This window comes from Peromyscus leucopus, chromosome 4 (assembly GCF_004664715.2).
Source record: "Peromyscus leucopus breed LL Stock chromosome 4, UCI_PerLeu_2.1, whole genome shotgun sequence".
Lineage (NCBI taxonomy): Eukaryota > Metazoa > Chordata > Mammalia > Rodentia > Cricetidae > Peromyscus > Peromyscus leucopus.
In genome coordinates, this window is record NC_051066.1 from 114,532,492 (window position 1) to 114,553,161 (window position 20,670).

At 38.7% G+C, this 20,670-nt stretch overlaps 1 long non-coding RNA gene across 3 annotated transcripts in view; it reads right to left on the reverse strand.

Annotated features, from left to right (window-relative positions):
- Positions 1-20,038, reverse strand: part of LOC119087897 — a 155,653-nt gene extending 135,615 nt beyond the window's left edge. For 2 of the 3 annotated variants that reach the window (XR_005091414.1, XR_005091412.1), the window contains exons 1-2: positions 18,998-19,123; positions 11,280-11,395 (exon numbers count right to left, since the gene is read on the reverse strand). This is a non-coding gene — a long non-coding RNA (uncharacterized LOC119087897). Of the gene's footprint in view, positions 1-11,279; positions 11,396-18,997; positions 19,124-19,876 lie in introns of those variants that run through there. The other variant, XR_005091413.1, reaches the window with a different exon arrangement.
- Positions 20,039-20,670: the final 632 nt, after the last annotated feature.

Here is a 20,670-nt window from a genome sequence, read left to right on the forward strand (position 1 = left end):
GCAAATTCTGAGTATCACTCATGTCCACAATCCCCTGTGGATCCTTAAATGGATCTCCAAAGCTTAACCTCACCCCTCTCCTTTACCCACTTTCTGTTTGTTTCCTCCAGTACTTATGCCTTGATAAACTCCCAAACCCAGGTATCCTTACCAGAGGACCAACTTCTGGAGAAGTCATTGTAAGAGACTCTGTCGTGAATGCCCACTCATCTTTTCCACAAACTACTGCCTGTCATTCCCTACTGCAGAAGTAATTCCTGAAACCATTGTGGTGCATTCCACCAACTGTGCTGTTAGAGGAGACTTTTTATTTCTTGTGAATCACTAGTCACATTATTGTTGAAAAATGGTCTTTCTGTATGTTGTGAATATGTGTTGCTACTATTGGTTAATAAAGAAGCAGTTTTAGCCTATGACAATACAGGATACAGCCAGGCAAGAAATCCAAGAGAGATATAGGGAGAAGAAAGGCAGAGTCAGAGACACTGCTAGCCACCAAGGGAGCAAGATGTAATAGAACACAGGTAAAGCCACGAGACACATGGTGATACATAGATTAATAGAAATGGGTTAATTTAAGATGTAATAGCTAGCTAGCAATAAGTCTGAGCCATAGCCCAAACAGTTTGTAATTAATATTAATCCTCTGAATGATTATTTTATTAAAATGGCTGCTGCCCAGGTGGGACTGAGAAACTTCAATCTACACATTATTTTCTCCAAGAAAAAAACCAAATGTTCTACATTTGCTGTTCACTTAAAGACATTTTCTTAGCCACGTATTTCAATCCTTCCATAGTGACTTTAACCTAGCAGTCTTTAATCACTGCAGGTAAAGTATAAATATTGCACATAAATTGATTCACCTCACTTTCCTATACCTCCCACATTTCCAAGCTCCCTTATTATTCATATGTAATGTTCTTTCATTCTAAGTATGTCAGTCAAGTCTATCTCATGTTCTTTATTGAGCTTTCATCTTCTTAGTTTCCTATTGCTTCTACAGCAAAGCACCACAAACTTAGTTGCTAAAACGCTTTATCTCACAGTTCTGTAGGTTTTCCTGTTTCTTCTTAGGCTATGACAATGGTCCATTTAATTGGATTATTATCCAGGAAATTTAGTACAAAAACTGAATCATCTATGAATACTTTCAGAATTTGGTTCTTCTAGTCCTAAGGCCCTTGCATCCTTTACCCTGAGGACTGAATCTCAAGGTATGGTGATATTTTATTTGTACTAAAATGTGATTTGTATGTTAATAAATAAAGTTGTCCAGGGCTCAGAGCTAATAGCAAGTCATCACAGTGGTGCATGCCTTTAATCCCAGCACTTGGTAGTCAGAGCTAGGTAGATCTCTGTGTGTTCAATGATACAGCCAGCATTGGAGACACACGCCTTTAATCTTAATACCAACCATAGAAGATCTGGAGGTCTGTACAGACAGGCAATGATGAGGCAGTCATGTGGCTGGGTTTACAACCAATGAGAAGGCAGAACAGAAAGTCTTTATAAAGACAGACACATGGGAAGTAGGTCTCTTTTGGAGAGGTAGGACCACTGTGAGAGGAAGAATAAGGTTTTTAGCTCTTAGCTCTGATCTCTTGGCTTTCTTCTTTGCATTGGTTCTGTGTTTCTTATTTAATAAGAAACATCTACATCAAGGTTCAGTTCTCCTGATTTCTCCATCTACTTCCTCTTCTCTGCTTTCTTCCAGAAAAGTTCTGATTGGAAAGGATGTGTACTTAAGTTGAATACACCCAAATAATCTAGGTCAATCTCCCCATCTCAAGGTCCATAATCCTAACTAAATCTATAAAGTCCTTTTTGCCATGTAACATGAAATACTCATGAGTTGGGTAACGTGGTTTAACATATGGGCATCTTTGAGGAACTCTTCTGATAGCTATAATGGTCTCTTTCTACCCTGAGAACTCTATAGACTATCAAATAATCCTTCTAGTAAATTTGTTCACACATAGTGTCAGAATGACTTACTTTCATTGTATGTAACTAAGTACTTTTCTGGGCACTTTATCTATATTGATTCATTTATTCATAGCAACAGCCTATGAATTCATAATGATTATGAACCATTTTACATGTTAAAACTGAAACATATAAAGGTTTATAACTTCTAAGCTGGTAAGTGGAACATCAAGAATAGCTAAGATGACTCCATGTGTTTGCTAAAATAATTAATTTTCTTGCCAATAGAATGCCACATATAACTTCTTTCATAGGATCCTGTGACTGACTCTGGCCAATACCAACTCTAACAAGTAAAATGGTTTTCTATCCTTTCTCTCTAGTTGGAAGTGCATGACTTACATTGTATAGCCACTCCAGGAAAAGAATTTAGATGTTTAGGACATCTTTGAAGAGAGAGACAAAAGACTCTTGTCATTCACCCAGGACCACCGTGGATAGGTTATGTTACATTTTGTAGAATTCCTATGATTTCAGTGTCACTTATTTTAATCAATTCGCTGAATATTAAGTTTAGACACTGTGTCTTTAGCTAAAAGAGAAGCATTGCTTCTCTTCTTCTCTTTCTTCTTTTTTCTGAATAATAATACAATCCCTCAGACTCTGTTGGGGAATGCTTCCCAAGGATATCAAATCTCTTACACTTTTACAGTCTGTTATCTAGGGAAAGCAAAGCAGGAACTCATGGCAGAAGGCATGGAGGGGAGTGGTGCTCACTGGTTGCTTCCCCTGGCTTGCTCAGCTTCCATTTGTATACAGCCAAGGCCCAACTGTCCAGGAGTGGTACCACCCACACTGGGATGGATCCTCTTAACTATATAAATGAACAGTCAAAAAATGTCCCCCAGACAAATCCATAGGCCAATCTTGCGGTGGAAATTCCTCAATTGAAGTTCCTCTTTTCTTCTTTGGAAGTATATCAAGATGACAACCAAGATTAGCATGACAGCATGATTATTTTACAAATGCAGTGTTCTCTCCCAACATTGACCTTAAAAATCTTTCTTTCCCCACACTCAAAGTTGAACAAGAGAAGGAACATTTTTCTAGCCTGGGAGGACATTCAAATAGCTGGAGGAAGAGATTTCAATTGGACCATCTATCAACTTACACAGAATTAGTGAGATTTACCTGGTAGGAAATCCATCAGAGAAGAATGGATTGTTGAAATAACCTCATTCTAATCAGCTCTTAAAACTATAGGTTCTCAGAAGTATCAAGAAAGGGACAAAAATAAAAACAAAAAGAAATAAAATATAAATGACTTACTATAATATCAAATGCCAGAAATCTGTCATGAATATATTCTGGACCTAGCCTTCAAAGTAACATGATTCTAAATTGAGTAGTTTTGAAGACTTCTAAAATTAAAAAGCACTCTTTTTTTACTTCTATATCCAGTCTACTCACTTATTATTGGCCTCAAATATTGGACCCTTTACAATTACAAGTATGTAATATAATATTTCATATAAATGTCTTTATACCTTTAACATTTATATTTATTAATCCACATATTATATAGACATCTAGATTATAAACATTTATGCAATATTGGATTATCTATAATGATAATGATGATAAATCTTGTCTCCAATCTTCCCTTCTTCCCTGAATTCTAAGCACAAGTTTTTTCCAAATCAATTTTATAATTTTCTATCCAAACTATGCTTTTTCTGATAATAGTTCTGATGTGGTTGATAACACTATAATCAATGAAGCATCTGTAAATTGTTTGATTATTGTAAAAATGCTAGGAAGGGACTGGAGAGAAGGCTCAGTGATTAAGAGCTTTTGTTGTTCAAAAATCTTTCTGTTCTTGCAGAAGACCTGGATTTTCATTTTCAGTTTTCATTACTCTGATGACAGCTTACATCTGCTCACAATGAAAGTTCTGGTGTATACTTCTGGTCCCCTTGGACACTAGACACAGCAATACACACACACACACACACATACATAAAGGCAAAACATTCATACACTTCTAATAAAAATAAGTAACATTAGAAGTTGACCTCTGTTCTTCTTTCCCCCATTTTGCACATTCAAATACTCTCACAGTCTTAGAAATGGCACCTGGAACTATCCTTTTTAAAACTACTCAGTGTCTACTAGGCCCCTACCCTGCTGGTGTTTATGTGTGGATTATATGATAGGGAGAGAATCCACTATCATAATACACAAAGACAGGAGGAGAGTGGGCACCAGTGAGAGATAAACAAAGACAGGAAGGAAAAGGAGGGAGGGAGAAAGGTAGGACAGTAAATGAGATTTGTTTAGATATTTGTCCTAATGGAAATTCACTCATGATGTGATGGAACATGATGAAATGCAGTACAAGAAAGGAAAGGGAATTTGCTATGAGCAGAAAACATCTGGACTGATACCAGATGGACAAGAGCCAGCCCTGGAGTATTCAGCAGAGAAAGTTGCAGGCAATGGGAGCAGACAGTACAAAGCTCAAAGGGAAACAAGGCCAGTGTTTAGAGAACAGGAAAACCAGTATGGATAGAGAACAATGGCTGAAGGAGACAGGCAAAGGAAGACACCAGAGAAGTAGGTGGAGTCCCCCCAGAGAGAGCCCTCAGCTTTACTGGTTAGCAGGAAATGTGGTAGTTATAAATGAAGAGCTCTGAAGCTCTCAATTCCTTTTTTTTTTTTTTTTTTTTATTTGTTTACAAAATTGGCTCTGGCTGCTGTCTTCATAATGGCCTTATATGGTAAATAAGAGTGGGGACAATAACTTTTTGGAAGCTATTATCATCATCAAGGCTGGGAATGGAATTAGCTTAAGCCAGAATTGTTCCAGCAGATGTGAAACTTGTCAGATCCAAAACATCCCTGCACAGAGAATGGGGAGTCCTTGTTAATGAAAGTGCTTTGTGGGAGCTAATGCATACAGTGTATGGTGAGGTACTAAGGAGAATCAAGGATGCTGCCTTCATTTTGGGTCTGAGCCAATGTTCTCTCCTTAGGACTGTTTTAGGCAAGGCCTTCTTTGACTTTGGCCTCTGTAAAACTTCAATAGTATCCTGACTTATTCATTCTCCTATTTTCTCTATATAATACTTCTGCAAAATTAACCTCTAGATTATTCTGTAAATTTAGGGACGGAAAATTGAGTTGTCAAGGCCCAGTTAGGAGAAAGGAATCCACGCCTGTCACTCTGGGAACAAAGGAGGAAGAATTCAAAGGAAGAACTTGTTTTTTCAGATATTCAGCCATTTAAGCCACTACCTGAACCGGAGTTAATGTAAAGAATGAATGGCTGAAAGCTTCAGCAGCCATGCTGGAGGCTGAAACAAAGAAGGATGTGGGAACTCCAGAACTCGGGGGTCTGAAGAGGTGCCTAAGTCTCCACAAGTCCAGCCTAACTATTCCCTAGACCCATCAGCTTAGGAGCCTAGATCTGTTTGTCCATATGATTTACTCTATTTGAAATTTCACCCATCCCCACCTCCATCCCCAGTGCCCAGGAAGCAGCAGAAAGAGACACCCCTAATTTCTCCATGCAGGGTAAATCAAACTCGCTCCTTTTTGACAGCTTTGTGCTTCAGTAGCTCTATGTCAACACCTTTCATACTGAATTGTCGTATATCTATTTACAGATCTGTTTCATCCACAGGACTAGGAATTTCTCACAGATAAGAATTATGTCTTATCTTCTCAAACCCTCCTTTGGAGATGCTTATGGAATCAATAGTCACAGACAAGATAAACACACAAATACACACACACACACACACACACACACACACACACACACACATACACATACACATACACACATACACACACATTAATATAACTTTTGAGGTTCAAATTAGAGTTCAAGATTAAATACTGCTTATTCATGTAAAGGAGATACATAACAAATGGTGGCCATCTTATGTCTGTGGTATCTTCATTAATTAGTTTTGTGCCACAAAAATAACCCATAATGTTAGGAAGTTTGCCTGGCACTGTGTTTTATAGTTTGGATTGGGCTTAGCTAGATAGTGACTCACTCAGTTCATACAGGTTCAAGAAAGACTGATCTAGGGTAACTCATATCCCTTCCATGTGGTTCCTGAATTTCAAGAACTTGATTGGGCGTCGTGACTAGGCTAGGCCTCAAAACTTGAACAATATGCTTAAGATAGTTCTCCATTCCTACTGCTGCGGCATACTGGCCAATGAAACCCCAAGGTCACAAAAGCTTCAAAGATGGGAAAGCAGATGACACAACTTGGTGGAAAGAAACTCGTTTCTGATAATGGTGCCTATAGAGAAGGTTGCACACTGCTGGCGGCTCTCTCTTTAAAACTTGACCACTATCGAAAAAGAAAGCTCAGCCCCAGCTAACCTAAAGGAACCTAGTTTCCCTAGGTGGATGCATCCTAGACTATTCTATAGACTGCAGCTCTAAATATGAAGGAGAATATAGCAAAGATCTATAGAGCTGTTGACCTCCACAGGCAACCCCATAAGTGAGCTGAGGCAAGACCAGAGTGTTGCTGGAGGGCTTCTCTCCAGCTTCCACCAAGCCCCGCAGTCCCACAATCCACACATAAAATAATCACTCAGACGCTTCTATTACTTACAAACTGTATGGCCGTGGCAGGCTTCTTGCTAACTGTTCTTATATCTTAAATTAACCCATTTCTATAAATCTATACCTTGCCATGTGGCTGGTGGCTTACCGGCGTCTTTACATATTGCTTGTCCTGGCAGTGGCTGCAGTGTCTCTCCCTCCTTCTTCCTGTTTCCCCAATTCTCCTCTCTCCTTGCCCCACCTATACTTCCTGTTTGGTCACTGGCCATCAGTGTTTTATTTATATAGAGCAATATCCACAGCACCAGAGAGTGGCAATACATGCTTATGTTAGGTCACTGAGTTTGGAGTGGTTTGTCATTCATACACTGGTAAATGATAGGCAGCTTATTAGAAACCTCCCATAATAAAATCTGTATATTGATACAGAGGAATCTTTGAGATATTTAGAATTCCTCAAAAGTATTTCCCTGAATTACCCATACACGATATCTTTCTCTCTCTTTCTCTGTATTCCAATACCCAGCAGAAAGATTTTACCTTTTTGTATTTTGAAAACAGAATAGAACCCATATCCAGGAACAGTGGTGTTACCTCTCTGCAGTAGAGTGGATGGACCAATCACTGTCTTTATGGTTTTTAGATAAACCAGATTTAATATGATACACACATGACATGGCCTGGGGTGTCTGTAGGTGACCTCTCTCACCCCTTTGAGGTTCTTTTTCTCATTCTGTAAAGTGAAGATAACGATGGAAACCATGTCTTTCACATACTGTCTGGGTTGCATACAGTATCATCCAAATGTCATCAAGAGTTGATTTTCAGTATAATCTGCATAGCTGGGAACCATGGAGCATAAGTTGTTGGAATAAATATGAAAAACTTTGTATGCAGAAATTAGTTAATAAACATTAGCTGCCTTCCATTTTCATAGTTCTAACAGGCACTCCATACTCCAGCTCAGTGCTAGGCAAGCTGTGTGTCATAGGTCAAATGTGACCTAGAGCCTAGTTTTAGATGCAGTTTCACTGAGACACATCCACACTTTATTGCTGGTCACTGTGCTCCTAAAATAGCATAATAAGGGCCTATTGATGTCTACAGTGACTAAATTATATAGGATTTAGGAACATAGAGAAAAAGTTTGCTGACTGGCCTTTAATTTTCTAAACCTTAAACTTATATTGTGTATAGGCTTATTGAAATTTTATACTCTTGGGCCTCAACTGCCACAGAGTCTGAGAGTCAGAATATGTGGATAAGGTCTGAGAACATGCATTACCAATAAGAATCCAAATAATGTTAATGTTCAGACCACATAAATACCATTACTCTAATTTTCTAAAGTGATATAATTATATAAATCCTTATTTATAAATGGCAATGTTACTGGGCGTGGGGTTCACAGTTGTAAGTACCTTACTTGGAAAGCAGAGATGGGAAGGTTGTCATGGATTTGAGGCCCATCTGAGGTATAGGTTGAGATGCTATCTCCATAAAGAAACTTAATGAAAAGTGAAATGTCAATGTGATATGATTTGTAGATGGCTTGACCAGTGTCTTTTAGAGAAGCCCATGTGCTGGAAGCTTGAGCTTTGGTGTCGATCGTGGCGTTAGGACGTGGAATGTTGAAGAGTGGATGCTTCAGAATCAGAAGGATTACTGATTATCACGAGAAAATAAGCCAGTTACCTTAAGAGCCAGTTGTTGTTAGAACAGCCACCCCATGCGCTTGTTTTCTTTTGCACACATCAGCTCCCTTTCCAATGGGAGCTTTTGACTAGCCAGGTGGCCCTCACCAGAAGTTGAACAGATGGGATTGCCAAAGCCTCAGATTTTAACCCTCCAAAATTCTGTACTAAGCAATTTTCCTTGCTTTATGGTGTACCCAGCATTAGGTATTCTGTGATAGCAACATAAAAACGAACTAATAAATAGAATATTCATCAATTAAAAGTGAACTGAACCCACACTGTAAAAACTTCAGAATTGTGCTATAATGAGTGACTAACAGCCATAAGCTATTTTAAGCAGAATGTTCCTTATAGATAATTCATATGTATTCACAGGAGAAAAAAGTTAATCTAGGCCAAGGACAATTACCACCAGCAAAAGTCAGAAATTGAAGCACAAAAACAAAATTATGAATATATATTAGGCTTTAATTATTAGCCTATGTACAAAATGAAAAATCTATCTTAAGGATTTCTTAAATTAGAAGGTTTGGCTCCTCCTAATTGCACCATTTGTCCAATTCTTTCTAAAATATCTAATCACAGAATACTCAATGACAACCACATACTCCAAGGCTCAAAATAATTTCTATTTTCCCCTGCTAATAACATATTTCAGATGCTCTCCTGGCAGCCCTCAAGATTTCAGACTGATGGGTAGCAAAGCTGCTTACTAAGATATCGGGTCAGATCTGTTGTGATCCAATTTGTGATATTTGAAAATCATCCCATAATGAGCTTTTATAAATTATTGTGATTAAACTGCTTGTTATGTGCTTGCCCTTCCTTGATCCCTAATTTAATTTCCTTCAATGATTTTTTTTATTCCACCCATCTTTCTACTTCAATGCTTAAAGTGAAAAGAGCAAATCGCTTCCTTTTAAAATTGCATAATATGCCTTCATTTTATCTTGATGACTTAGATCATATTCCTTTTATTAGCAGAAAAAAATGACCTGGATATTATTTTGAGCCTATTTTAAATAAGGAATAAGCCTCAGCAAGAAAGAGACTTTTAAAAGGCCATGAGAGAGTTTATAGTCTGGTCCTGAGATACAAAGTGAAAGTAATTGCTGGCTTCTCGAATGTGGGATCTCAGAGGAGACCTGGAACAAAGCCCACACACTCCATGTGTAGATTTAAAAAAAAAAAAAAAGATGTATGAGCCGTTACAACTAAACACACACCCACATGTTCTCACAGAATTGACTTTACATCTCAAATGTGTTCCTAAAATAAACATCCTGTGCCAACTGGAATATTAGAGTTAAGGAAAATAGGCTTTGCTTGGAGAAGAATGTATTTATATCCTCCTATTTCTTCTTTCCTACCCTTTCTTCTCCATCCCTCCTTCCTCCATTTTTCTTCCTCCTTCCCTTTCTTCCTTTGGTTATAATGCACTGAATAGATTCCCCACCCCCAATTTATTAGAGATACCCTTAAAACAATACATTAAAATTTCTTATCTCATAGAAAACATAAGCAATGGTATGACTGAACTAATTGCCTATGATGTTATTTTTCTTTCCTACTTGTCTCTATTTAACAATTCTATCTACATTGATAGAATAAACTAGAGAGGTAATATGTAGTATAGTGACTAGGAACTTGGTCTTTAGAGTGCCTGGGTTTACATCTTACTCTACTTCCTATTAGTTGTGTGACACTAGGCAACCTGAGATATGTTTTCACATTTTAATTCCTCTGTGTACAGATGGATATTTCAGAAATGTTCTACCTCATTTGAGTTTTCAAGAATCAAATGATTTACACCTAAGGAAAAATGATAAGCTGTGCACCACTGTCCTTGTGATTATTTCCATGATGAAGATATAGGGTGCTATTCATTTACTTTTGTCCTTTAAATCTGATATATTCTAAAGTTTGTGTCACCCAGGATACATGTATTGAAATCTGAACCCCTGATGTAATGGTGTTGAGAGGTGGGGCTTTGGAGATGGGAGACTGTGAAATTGGACCTCTTATGATGGATTTGAGCCTTTATAAAAATAGGTCCAAGGGAGTTCATCTGCTTCTCTTATTATCTGATGGCACAGCAAGGATCTGGGAATTTGCAACCTGGAAAACATCCCTTGCTAGAACTTGATATTGTTGGAACTTCTCAACCTTCAGAACCATGAAATATAAGTTTAAGTTGATTGTAAGCCACCCACACTGTGGTATTTTGTTACAATAGTCGTAATGGATGAAGCATCATTTTACTGTAACATAGAACACATTTCCTACTGGTTCTAACCTCTGCGTTTTACAGATTCACATTTACATTCTCTTCAGGATACAAATGCAGAGTGCTATGGTGTCTGGCCCAACATGTTGGAATCACTTTTGTGGCAAATCCTAGGAGATTTCAAACAAAGATATATGTCTAAAGCTGAAAACGTTAGACTGAAGGGTAAACCTAGAACTAATTCATAGCAAAATTCCCTGGGAAACATAAAGGAATCCAAGTGAACGAAAAGTTTACTGAACTCTCAAAGGCAGTGTCTGCAAGCAAGAATGGGCTTGTTCATTGCATCTGTGTGCAAAAAGGAAAGGTGTCAATCTTGACCTCATTACTGATTCTGTGATATTACCCAGCTGCAAAAGATCAAAGTGGGTGGAAACATCTTTGGGACTTTCCTTGGAGTGCATTTGATCCTACTGCTCTGTTTAGGAAGGGGGTAGAATAAAACATCATAGAATATGACTAGAAAATTCACAAAATTGAATGAGATTTATATATCTGTAGAAAGTCATGAGAAACATATTTACCACTAATTTAAATGTTTTTTCAAGATAAATACCTGGTTCTTCTTCTAAAATTATCAAAAATCAGAGAACTAATTTCCCCTCTTATTGAAAAAAGTTTAAAATGATAGCCAACATATAAATAATGTATTTTTTAGTGCCCACATGTGTGGACAGACAGTATGGGCTTCTCATGGATCAGCATTGATTAAATGAAGAACCCAGATAGGCGAGCAGAAAGTCAAGGCAAACTTCAGGCTGAGAGAATTTACCAAATCACGTGATGCTGGCAGTTGTTGGCTTTCACAGACTTGTTAGAGGTCAGGAGACGAAATGTGTCCTCACCCAGATAAAATGGGCTTCACAGCAGGATACACTCAGAGCAACACTGAATAAAGTTTAGAGGAAAAAGAAAGCAGTCACTGCCTACCTTCTGTAAACCTTTCCATGATTCACACTACCTAGATCAAAAAGGAAAAATGACTATTTCTGACCTTGGTGTTAGGTGGAAAAGAAAATGCTATCCCCTGAGAAATTATGTTCACAAAATGATCCTTTCATAAGTTTGCATTCAATTCACATTACCTATATGGCTTGAGAAAGTTCAAACTGAGATTTTTAGCTTTAATGTCTATTTTAGGGTAATATTAGCTTTAATAAACAACCCTGAAATATCAGTGGTTTAATCCAAACCACATTTATTCCTTTTCTACACACTTAATACCACAGAGCAGTAACTGTCGAGAATAAATTCTCTCACAAAGGCCCTTCTGACTTCTTTGGATGCTTATAAATCTTGAAACATGATCTACCTATCATTAAGGGGGGAAAAAGGATCCTGTATAGGAATAGTCAGGGAGTTGTTATTGGTTGTTTTTGCTCTTTACTCTTTGGCTCTTTGTCCTTTGGTGGACCCACAGCCCATCTCCCAAATAATCACACAGAGACTTATTCTTACTTATAAATGTCCAGTCTTAGCTTGGCTTATTTCTAGCCAACTTTTTAAAACTTAAATTATCCTATCTTTTGCCTGTGGACTTTTATCTTTCTCATTTCTGTATACCTTTCTATCTGTGTAGCTGGGTGGCTGGCCCCTAGAGTCTTCCTCTCCTCCTTTTTCTCACTCCTCCACCTCTCCTCCAAGATTTCTCCTTCTATTTATTCTCTCTGTATGCGAGGCCCACCTACCCTTTCTCCTGCCTCACTATTGGCCATTCAGCTCGCTTATTAAACCAATCAGGTGTTTTAGACAGGCAAAGTAACACAGCTTCACAGAGTTAAACAAGTGCAACATAAAAGAATGTAACACATCTTTGCATCATTAAAAAAATGTTCCATGCCATAAACAAATGTAACAAACATATCTTAAGATAATATTCCACAACAGGGAATGATGTATTAAAGCATTGAAAATGGCCCCATGGGACAGGGTACATGGATCAGTAACACAGCACTTCCCATGCACAGGTCCTGAGTTCCACCCCTGACACTAGAAAAAAAGCACCCCCCTCAAAAGACTCTAATTTTTCTATGGTTGAATTCCTTTACAATTTCACTTTGAAGAGGCAATCTGCTTCTCACCTTGAATCTGAGTTGAATGTAAGTAAGACTAGTGTTGCCCAATAGAATGTGCTGAAAGTAACACTGTGGGGGTTCTGAGCTGAAGAGGGCCAGTAGCATCTAAACTTTTCCTGTTGGCACTTGTCCTGTATGACGTAATGTTATCAGTCAATTCTACAAGACAGTGGTCACCAAGAGGCCTTAAAGAATAGATGTCAAGTGGAGGGAATGAGCACAGGGTACAGAACTTCAGCACTCTAGCTCATAGTGATCAACAAAGACTACAATATGGAAGAAAGACCATCTTAGGCTCTCTTGGCTCAAGACAGCTCACAGTTTAATGCCGTCATGTGACAGAAGTCAGGAAAGACTACAAAGCACAGCACTGTCTGGTCAACTGACCATTAAAAGAAATAAAATAATTGCATGTTCAAAGTACCAATCCTTAGAAATGGTTTGTGCCACAATAACTGAACTTCCATGGGCAGGTTTTTATAGGCTGAGTTTGGTATCAGATGCATCACTCAACTTTACATTGAAAAGAACTCAGCCACCAAGTCCCACACAACTCCAAGGAAGCTGGGGAGTGCAACCTCCATAACTATCCAGAGTGAGGAAGTAGATGTGTTAACAGATAGCTAACCCACTTCTACTTAGACCCAAGCTTTTAGAATAGGCAGAGACAGATAGTATCTGAAAGATTTTACCTTTCATTTGCATTTGAAAGAATAAGCATGAAGTTCTAAGAAACATTAGAAGCATAATTCTAGATAGTCTAAGTATTTTAACATTTATAAGACAACATTCTGACAAAAGTTGAAAATGAACTGAGTCTCCTAAATCTGATATATGAATATTGACTCAAAATTAGTAGGAAATCTGAATGACCATTTAAAGTAGATTTTAAAGATAAGCAATCAGTACTTTTAAGTTTCTTTGCCAGAGAACTCTCAGATCATGAAAAGATTTGCAAGCAAGTTCTAACAAATATTCAAGGAAGGGATCATTTGAGTATTAGTCACACTATTCTAGAGAATAATAAAAAAAAGAATGTTCTAGTATGAGTGTGACTTCTGTAATCATGATACATAAACCAAGAAAGAAAAGAGGGTACTGGAAATTTATAGGAAATTTTCATTAATAAACATATGTACAAACTACAAAGGAAATTTTAGCCAAGTGAATTTAGCAGATCATGAAAAAAAAATGTATTAGTATTAACTTATAACCAGTAATGTCAGATTGCAAGTGAGTGTACACAATTCTTTGTCTTAGCAGATTTTTCAAAAGTACATTTTCTTCTTTGATGTGTGAAATGCTTGAAAGTTATCCATCTATCCTAATAAGAAGAAAAGCTAAACAAGTTAAAAACTGTTATAAGATCCATCAGAGAACTGAAAACATAGGGGAAAATATCACCCCCAAAACTTAAGAGACAAGAAGGTTCAGAGAATCATTAAGTGACTGGAGTAGAGATAAATAAGTCAAAACCTCTGCAAGGGAATTTATTGTGTGGCATGAAATAAGCCAAACCCATAGAGGATGATTGTTTATAGACACATAAAACCATTTATATCTATGACATGAAAGCAGAAGGTAGATGGGAGAAAGAGACAAGAAGGGATAATGAGGAGATGAATATGGTCTAAATACTGAATATATTTAAAAGAAAGTGCCTAGCACTATGTACAATGAAGATATGCCAAGGAAAAAACAAAGGTATTTGTATTAAAATAAGAAAAGTTGAAATTGTTGCAAAAAACAATAAATACACCTTAGAACTAAAAATCTCTAGAGGTTTGTTTTGGGTGTTTGTTTGTTTTGAGTTCTGATGATCTTGTGAACTTAATGTCTAGGTGTTCTATCAGTTTTGTCATTTAAGACTGGAGAAAAACTACACTGCAGTCAGTGTAGAGAGGAAATAATCAGCCATCTAGAAAAACACCAGTTGGTCTCTGGTCTGCACAGGTCATGTAACTAGAACTTTCAGAACAAAAACCTTGCCTTGGTGGTCCAGTAAACAAGTCTTGGTCATGTGTCCTCATATACCAGCCAAGGAGATGATGGTAAAAAGAAGAGAGGGGAGAGTTGTTCAACAGTGGCCATGATAGGAAAAGAAATAAATAAAAGGGTCCAGTGACCTCAAGTAAGTCTTCAGGGTACTGACATGGCCTTTCTGTTTGAAAAGATGAAGAGTTAAATCAAGAGGTATGCATAAACTGTCTTGGTCAAGATGTGACCTGGTTAATCATTGTCTCCATCCTGGTTTTTCAGGATGGTCTGAAGAAGTCATTATCACTGTCATCATGTGAGTGGATCAATTTAGAACCCAAGACACAGCCTTGCCTTTGTAGATAATTGTCCCTATCTGGGAAGGGCATGGGGTGGGAGCCCAAGATTTTGCTCTTCCTGGAATCCAGAGTGACTACTGATTTAGGAAAACACATATCTCGGTACTTTGAGCCTTAAGGACAGAAGAGATGGGTCATTGAATTTCTCTGAGTGGTTAACATGCAAAGCAAAGGAGACAAACACAACAGTAAGGCCAAGACGCCAGGCTTCCATTCTGATTATTAATTACCTTGTACTACATTGACTGATAGTATGAAGCCAATGCCTTTTAAGAAAAACAGAAACTTCTGAGAGTCTTTTTCAATTTTCCTTCTATGAGCCCAACCATAATTTACAAAGGTTTTATTGGGGCCCACTTATCTGAGGAAGGAAAAGCCTGAACTTCCAGCTTCCTCTGGCTATCTTGTCCTTGTGAAGTTCAGGAAGTCCTGAGAGCAAGGTTCAGTTTCACAAAGAATGGAATGCAGATCACAGGATCCTTTCCCCCGCTCCACATTACTGTACCATTACTAAAGGCCTCTTGCTACAGGTTCCTTTACCCAATGCATCGTGTCTGGCTTCAACAGAAAGTCACCATCTGGGCTACTGGGCAATACTCTCAGTCATAAGTGAAGGCACTGGAATCAGCCAGCTGCCATGGGAAAGTCGAAATCATCAGGTCAACAATATTGAACAGCTATGATTGAAACACTAGTGATTCTAATGCAGATAGCCACATATAAGATAGGTTATGTCCAGGTAACAATGATTTCCTGAGACTCCTGCCTCCAGCTGGCCTCGAACTCACAGAAGTCTGCCTGCCTCTGCCTCCCTAGTGCTAGGATTGAAGGCCTGTGCTACCACTGCCTGGCTTTTTTCTATTGTTTTAAAATGTTGGCTGGGCAGTGGTGGTGTAGGCCGGGCAGTGGTGGCACATGCCTTTAGTCCCAGAACTCGGGAGGCAGAGCCAGGTGGATCTCTGTGAGTTCGAGGCCAGCCTGGGCTACCAAGTGAGTTCCAGGAAAGGCACAAAGCTACACAGAGAAACCCTGTCTCAAAAAAAAAAAGAAAAAAAAAAAAAACCCAAAAAATAAAAAAAATTAGAAAAAAAAAGATAGGTTATGTCAGAATGTCAGAAGGTGAACAGAGTACCAGAAAGAGTCAAAAAATAAATGATTAGGATCAAAACCATTCTAAAATGAAGAATGTCTTTATTAGCAGCTAAGATTTTACTGTGGAAAGAAAATGTCAACATAAATTTCTGAAACTGAAAAACCAAGAAGAATGACGAAATAATACAACAGAACATCACAAAACTATAGGACAACTACAAAAGATACCAGCAGTGTGTGCTGAGAATAGCTGGAAGAGAATGAGTGAAGGCAATATTCAAAGCAGCAATTACTGAAGAACTGCTGAGTTGGTGTCAGGTAGTAAGCCACTGGCACAGGAAGTGGAGAGAACAGCAAATATAATAAATTCCAAACAAAACCACCTAACACGTACACATCATAATGAAGCTCCAGAAAATCAAAATAAAGGAAAAAAAATCAAAGAAGCCAAAAGGGGGGATGGAGGTCTCCCTACCTACAAAGCAAGAAAGATAAAATTGACATTTACTTTTTGGAAACTGTATCAGCAAGTAAGTTAAAGTATTAAAGTGTTGAGGAAAGGCCACAACAGGGAATTCTCTATTGAATAAAATTGTTTTTCAAAACTAAGGAGAAATAAAGACTTTCTCTAGCAAATAAAATTGAGGAAGTTGGTTGCCAACTGTTTTAGTCAAACTTCCTCTTCTCGGCATAGCATGATCGTCCCATCACCATCACCATCCCTGAGCAGAGAGATATCCTTGCTCCTGTAATCCCTGTAATGAAATAAGCAAAGAGATTCTGTGTAAGGCAATGCCAGTAGAACTGGTGATACCACCTAGGAGAATGAGAAAAGCAGAAGGCCTCCACATCCTCATCTGGCATTTCAGCCATGCTGCCCTCTGCCCTCCCTCCACACCCTTCTACTAGTCCTGAAACATGGTAGAATTCATAGGAAGTAGAAGGCTAGCTGAAGGTGGAATTCCATCTGATCAGCTTTGGGGAGGCCATCATATATGCTGGGCTTTTCAGAAGATACAGCTCCTGGGAAGTCATCCATCCTCCTGTGAACAATGCTGATGAACTCATTCTTTCACTAAGCTGGACTTGGGTGGGACCATTACTTCGGTCTGCCTTTAGAGCTATATATGGAGTGAATAGACATTTCTTGAAGGTAAACTCAACTTGCCTTGAAAGAAGTGTTAAAAGTAGTTCTTTGAAGCTGGCAAGATGGCTCACCGTGTAAAAGGTGCTTGCCCTTGAGTCTGAAGACCTGAGATACATCCCTGGGAACCACATGGTGAAAGGAAGGTATCAACTTCTGAGAACTGTGTACATGCACATGTGTGCACACACACATGCACACATACTCTTCACATACAAAATAAATACATAAATGAAAAAGTAGTTCTTCAGAGAGAGAAAAACTGTCAAAAATTTAGATTTAGGTTGGAGATGGCACAATGAGAAATGGGATTGTTGCACAAAATGTGGGACTGAGTTTGAATCCCTAGAACTCACATAAAGCAAGGATTGGTAGCAAAATATAATCACAGTTCTCAAGTGACAAGATGTGAGGTGAGGACACAAATGTTCATTTATACACATCTCATATATATGCACATATTTGCCACACAAGTACACATGCAAATAAATGAAAGAAGAGCATGAGAACAGGGACAATCAAAGGGGGGAAATAGAGAAAATAGTAAAATTCCCTCAAATAAAAAAGATGCCTGCCGCCTCAATTTTGGAATACTTTTGTTATATTATTTTAAAAGCATGGGCAAATAAATAGAGAAAAATGTTTATTTTCTAGCTAATATATTAAGAGAAATAAAAAATAGAAAATAACAGAAGAAGGTAAAACAAAGGAAGGTGGTAGAGAGATAAGGTACACATTTATTGCTAGTTGTTTAAGGAACGACCATACATTTTTCCAGGATGTTAAACTCCCATAGGTGGTCTGAGAGTTCTCCTTTCTCTCCATTTCCACTGGCATGTGGAATATGATGCTCCAAACCATGTGCAAGTATGCATTAATTCATTAGTATCCCTTAAAGAGGAAGGAAGGAAGGATTATAGCATGCATCTAACTTCATGTGCAGATTTTAAAGCTTTTAAGGATCAGAGAATTCCTGTTATCACTTTTCTTCCAATATTATCCAAGGAAGTAAAGTAAGAAAGAGAATGTTAAGGCACATGGGTTGGGAAAAAGAATGGAAAGCTGCTATAATTCAGAGTAGATGCAATAGTTCTTGGAAAATATTCCCCAAATCTATAGGCACGTTACAAAATCAGATAACAGAGTTTAGCAAATAATTCTGAAACAATATAAATATAGGAAATTTAATTATGTTCCCATAAAATATCAACAGTGAATAAAAAACACAATTACTTTTAAATCACATCAAATAAAATTTGATACTAGATTATGAGTTTCTATAAAAACAGCTAGTTGCAATACCTTCATAGAACAGACATCCTAATAGGTTTGAGTCCTCTTACCCATTAATATGGAGTGACTTCACAAGATTTCCTGCTGTGGACAGGACAATGGTACCTCCTTTCAAAATTTATGCTCACACTTGACCCCCAGTGGAACAGTATTAAGAGGTGAAATTTTCCTTACCCCTCGCCCCTTACCATTTGAGACAGACAAGTGAGCTGACCCTCCCCATTACTAGTTGCAACAGTTAGGAAAGCGGGCCCTGCTCCTCATCTGAGCAGCACAGTAGAGCTAACCCTGTTAGCAGAGGCCTGGGTGAGATACCCTGAGGGTGTGAGAATGGGATAGCTGGCCACATATCCTTCGTCTGCCACGTGGTGGTGAGGGTGTGGAAAAGATACCCTCCCCACCCCTTAACCTCCCACACTTGAAACAGTATCAAGTGAAACAGTATTAAGAGGTGAAAATTTCCTTACCTCTTACCCCTTACCACCTGAGACAGAAAAGTGAGCTGACCCCCACCGTTGCCAACTGCAGCACCCCAAAATGGACACTGTACCTTGCCTAGGCAGCACCATAGCACAGTAGAGCTGATCTTGTTGGTGGAGGTGTGGGTGAGCCATCCCTGGTGTTATGAGCATGGGAGAGCTGTTCCCATTACTCATCTGTCACGTGGAGGCATGAGGTGAGGATGCCCCTCTGCCCACCCTGGCACTGAGGTCATAAAAGAGGGAGAGCAGTCCCTGCCTCTCATCAGCTGCAGCACTCCAGACACTGCACCTTACACCTCACCTGGGCAATACAGTAGAGCTGGTCCTGAAGGTGTAGGTATGGGAGAACCAACCCTGAGGACTTAAAAGCCAGAGAATTGCCCCCACCCATTGCTCACCTCTGCAAGGGCTAAAGTAACCAGGGCAATGCTGGAGAGCTCACCCTGGTGGTGAAGACAGAGGAGAGTTGGCAGGCTAACCAACCCTGCAACTATTCAAGCCCAGACCAGGGTTATGTGTTGCACTCCTCAACATCCACCCCAGCTGGGATCTGCTGGAGCAAAATGAGGGGGTGATTGGTCCTGTGGATTCAGAGCTGCAGGATCTCTATGACACAGGGCAGCAAGGGGATGTCCAGGAAGAGTCCCAGTGATGGCTCAGCATTAGTGGTGTAACAGAGACCAGGGACCTTGAACCAGACCAACAATATTTTGCAAAGAATGCCTGTATCACACTGCAGCTTCCATGATGAGATTCTCCCTTTATTCCCCTCCCCCCTTTTTCTCTTAAGTTTTATTTTGTTTTATTTTTCAGAGGGGTGAGATGAGTGGGATTGGTAGTCATGATGTGAAAGACACACAAAAAATAAAAAAAAAGCAAGTTTTTTTAAAATGAGGTGAAAACTGAGAGGTGATTAAATTCTGAGGTTTGTACTATCATAAACATACCTTTATGTGAAGTTAGGTGGCAGACAGTGATCTCTTATTCTTCTGTCATAGAAGAACAACAGGTTTGGCTCCTTTCAGGATACAGCCATCTTAGAGGATGAATCTGGGTCCCCATCATACACCAGACCAAACAGTATCTTGATAGTGGAATTCTATGACTCCAGAACTTCTGTTCTGTGACATCAGAATCTCTGTTGTTTATAAGTCATTCAAACTGTGGTATTTTGTTATACAAGCATAAACAGACTGAGATACTAACCAGTCCTCTGATTGTTTTGATAAGAAATGGCTTTCAGTTTTAATACCACTAACCTGGAGTTAGCACAGAGACTCCGTAGGTTAAGTTTGGTGCTACAAGATTGCTTTTGTCAGACACTGAGTACAAGTCACCTATGCTTCTGATGAGCTTGCCAACCAGAGTCCCACAAGTCCCTCTTCATGTTTGATAATTTGTTGTGATGTCTCATAAACCTCAAGGAAGTATTTGTGCATATTTTCCAGTTCATTAGAGAAGATGTTACAAGGATGCAGATGGACAAACAGAAGAGGTGTATAATTTAAGGTCTGGAATAGTCTTGAGGGCAGGAACTCTATCCTGTGGAGTTGCATGTGCCACTCCCAACATGGATAATTTTGTGCCTACCTGGATGTTTTCTGAACTCCCTCTGTTTGGGATTTTGTGAATATTTAGTTACATAGACATGATAAACCTAGTCACTGACCTTTGGTGATTTAGCTAATGTGTAATTCATCTCAACAGAGTTCAGGCATGGTTCTAATTGTATCTTGGTCTT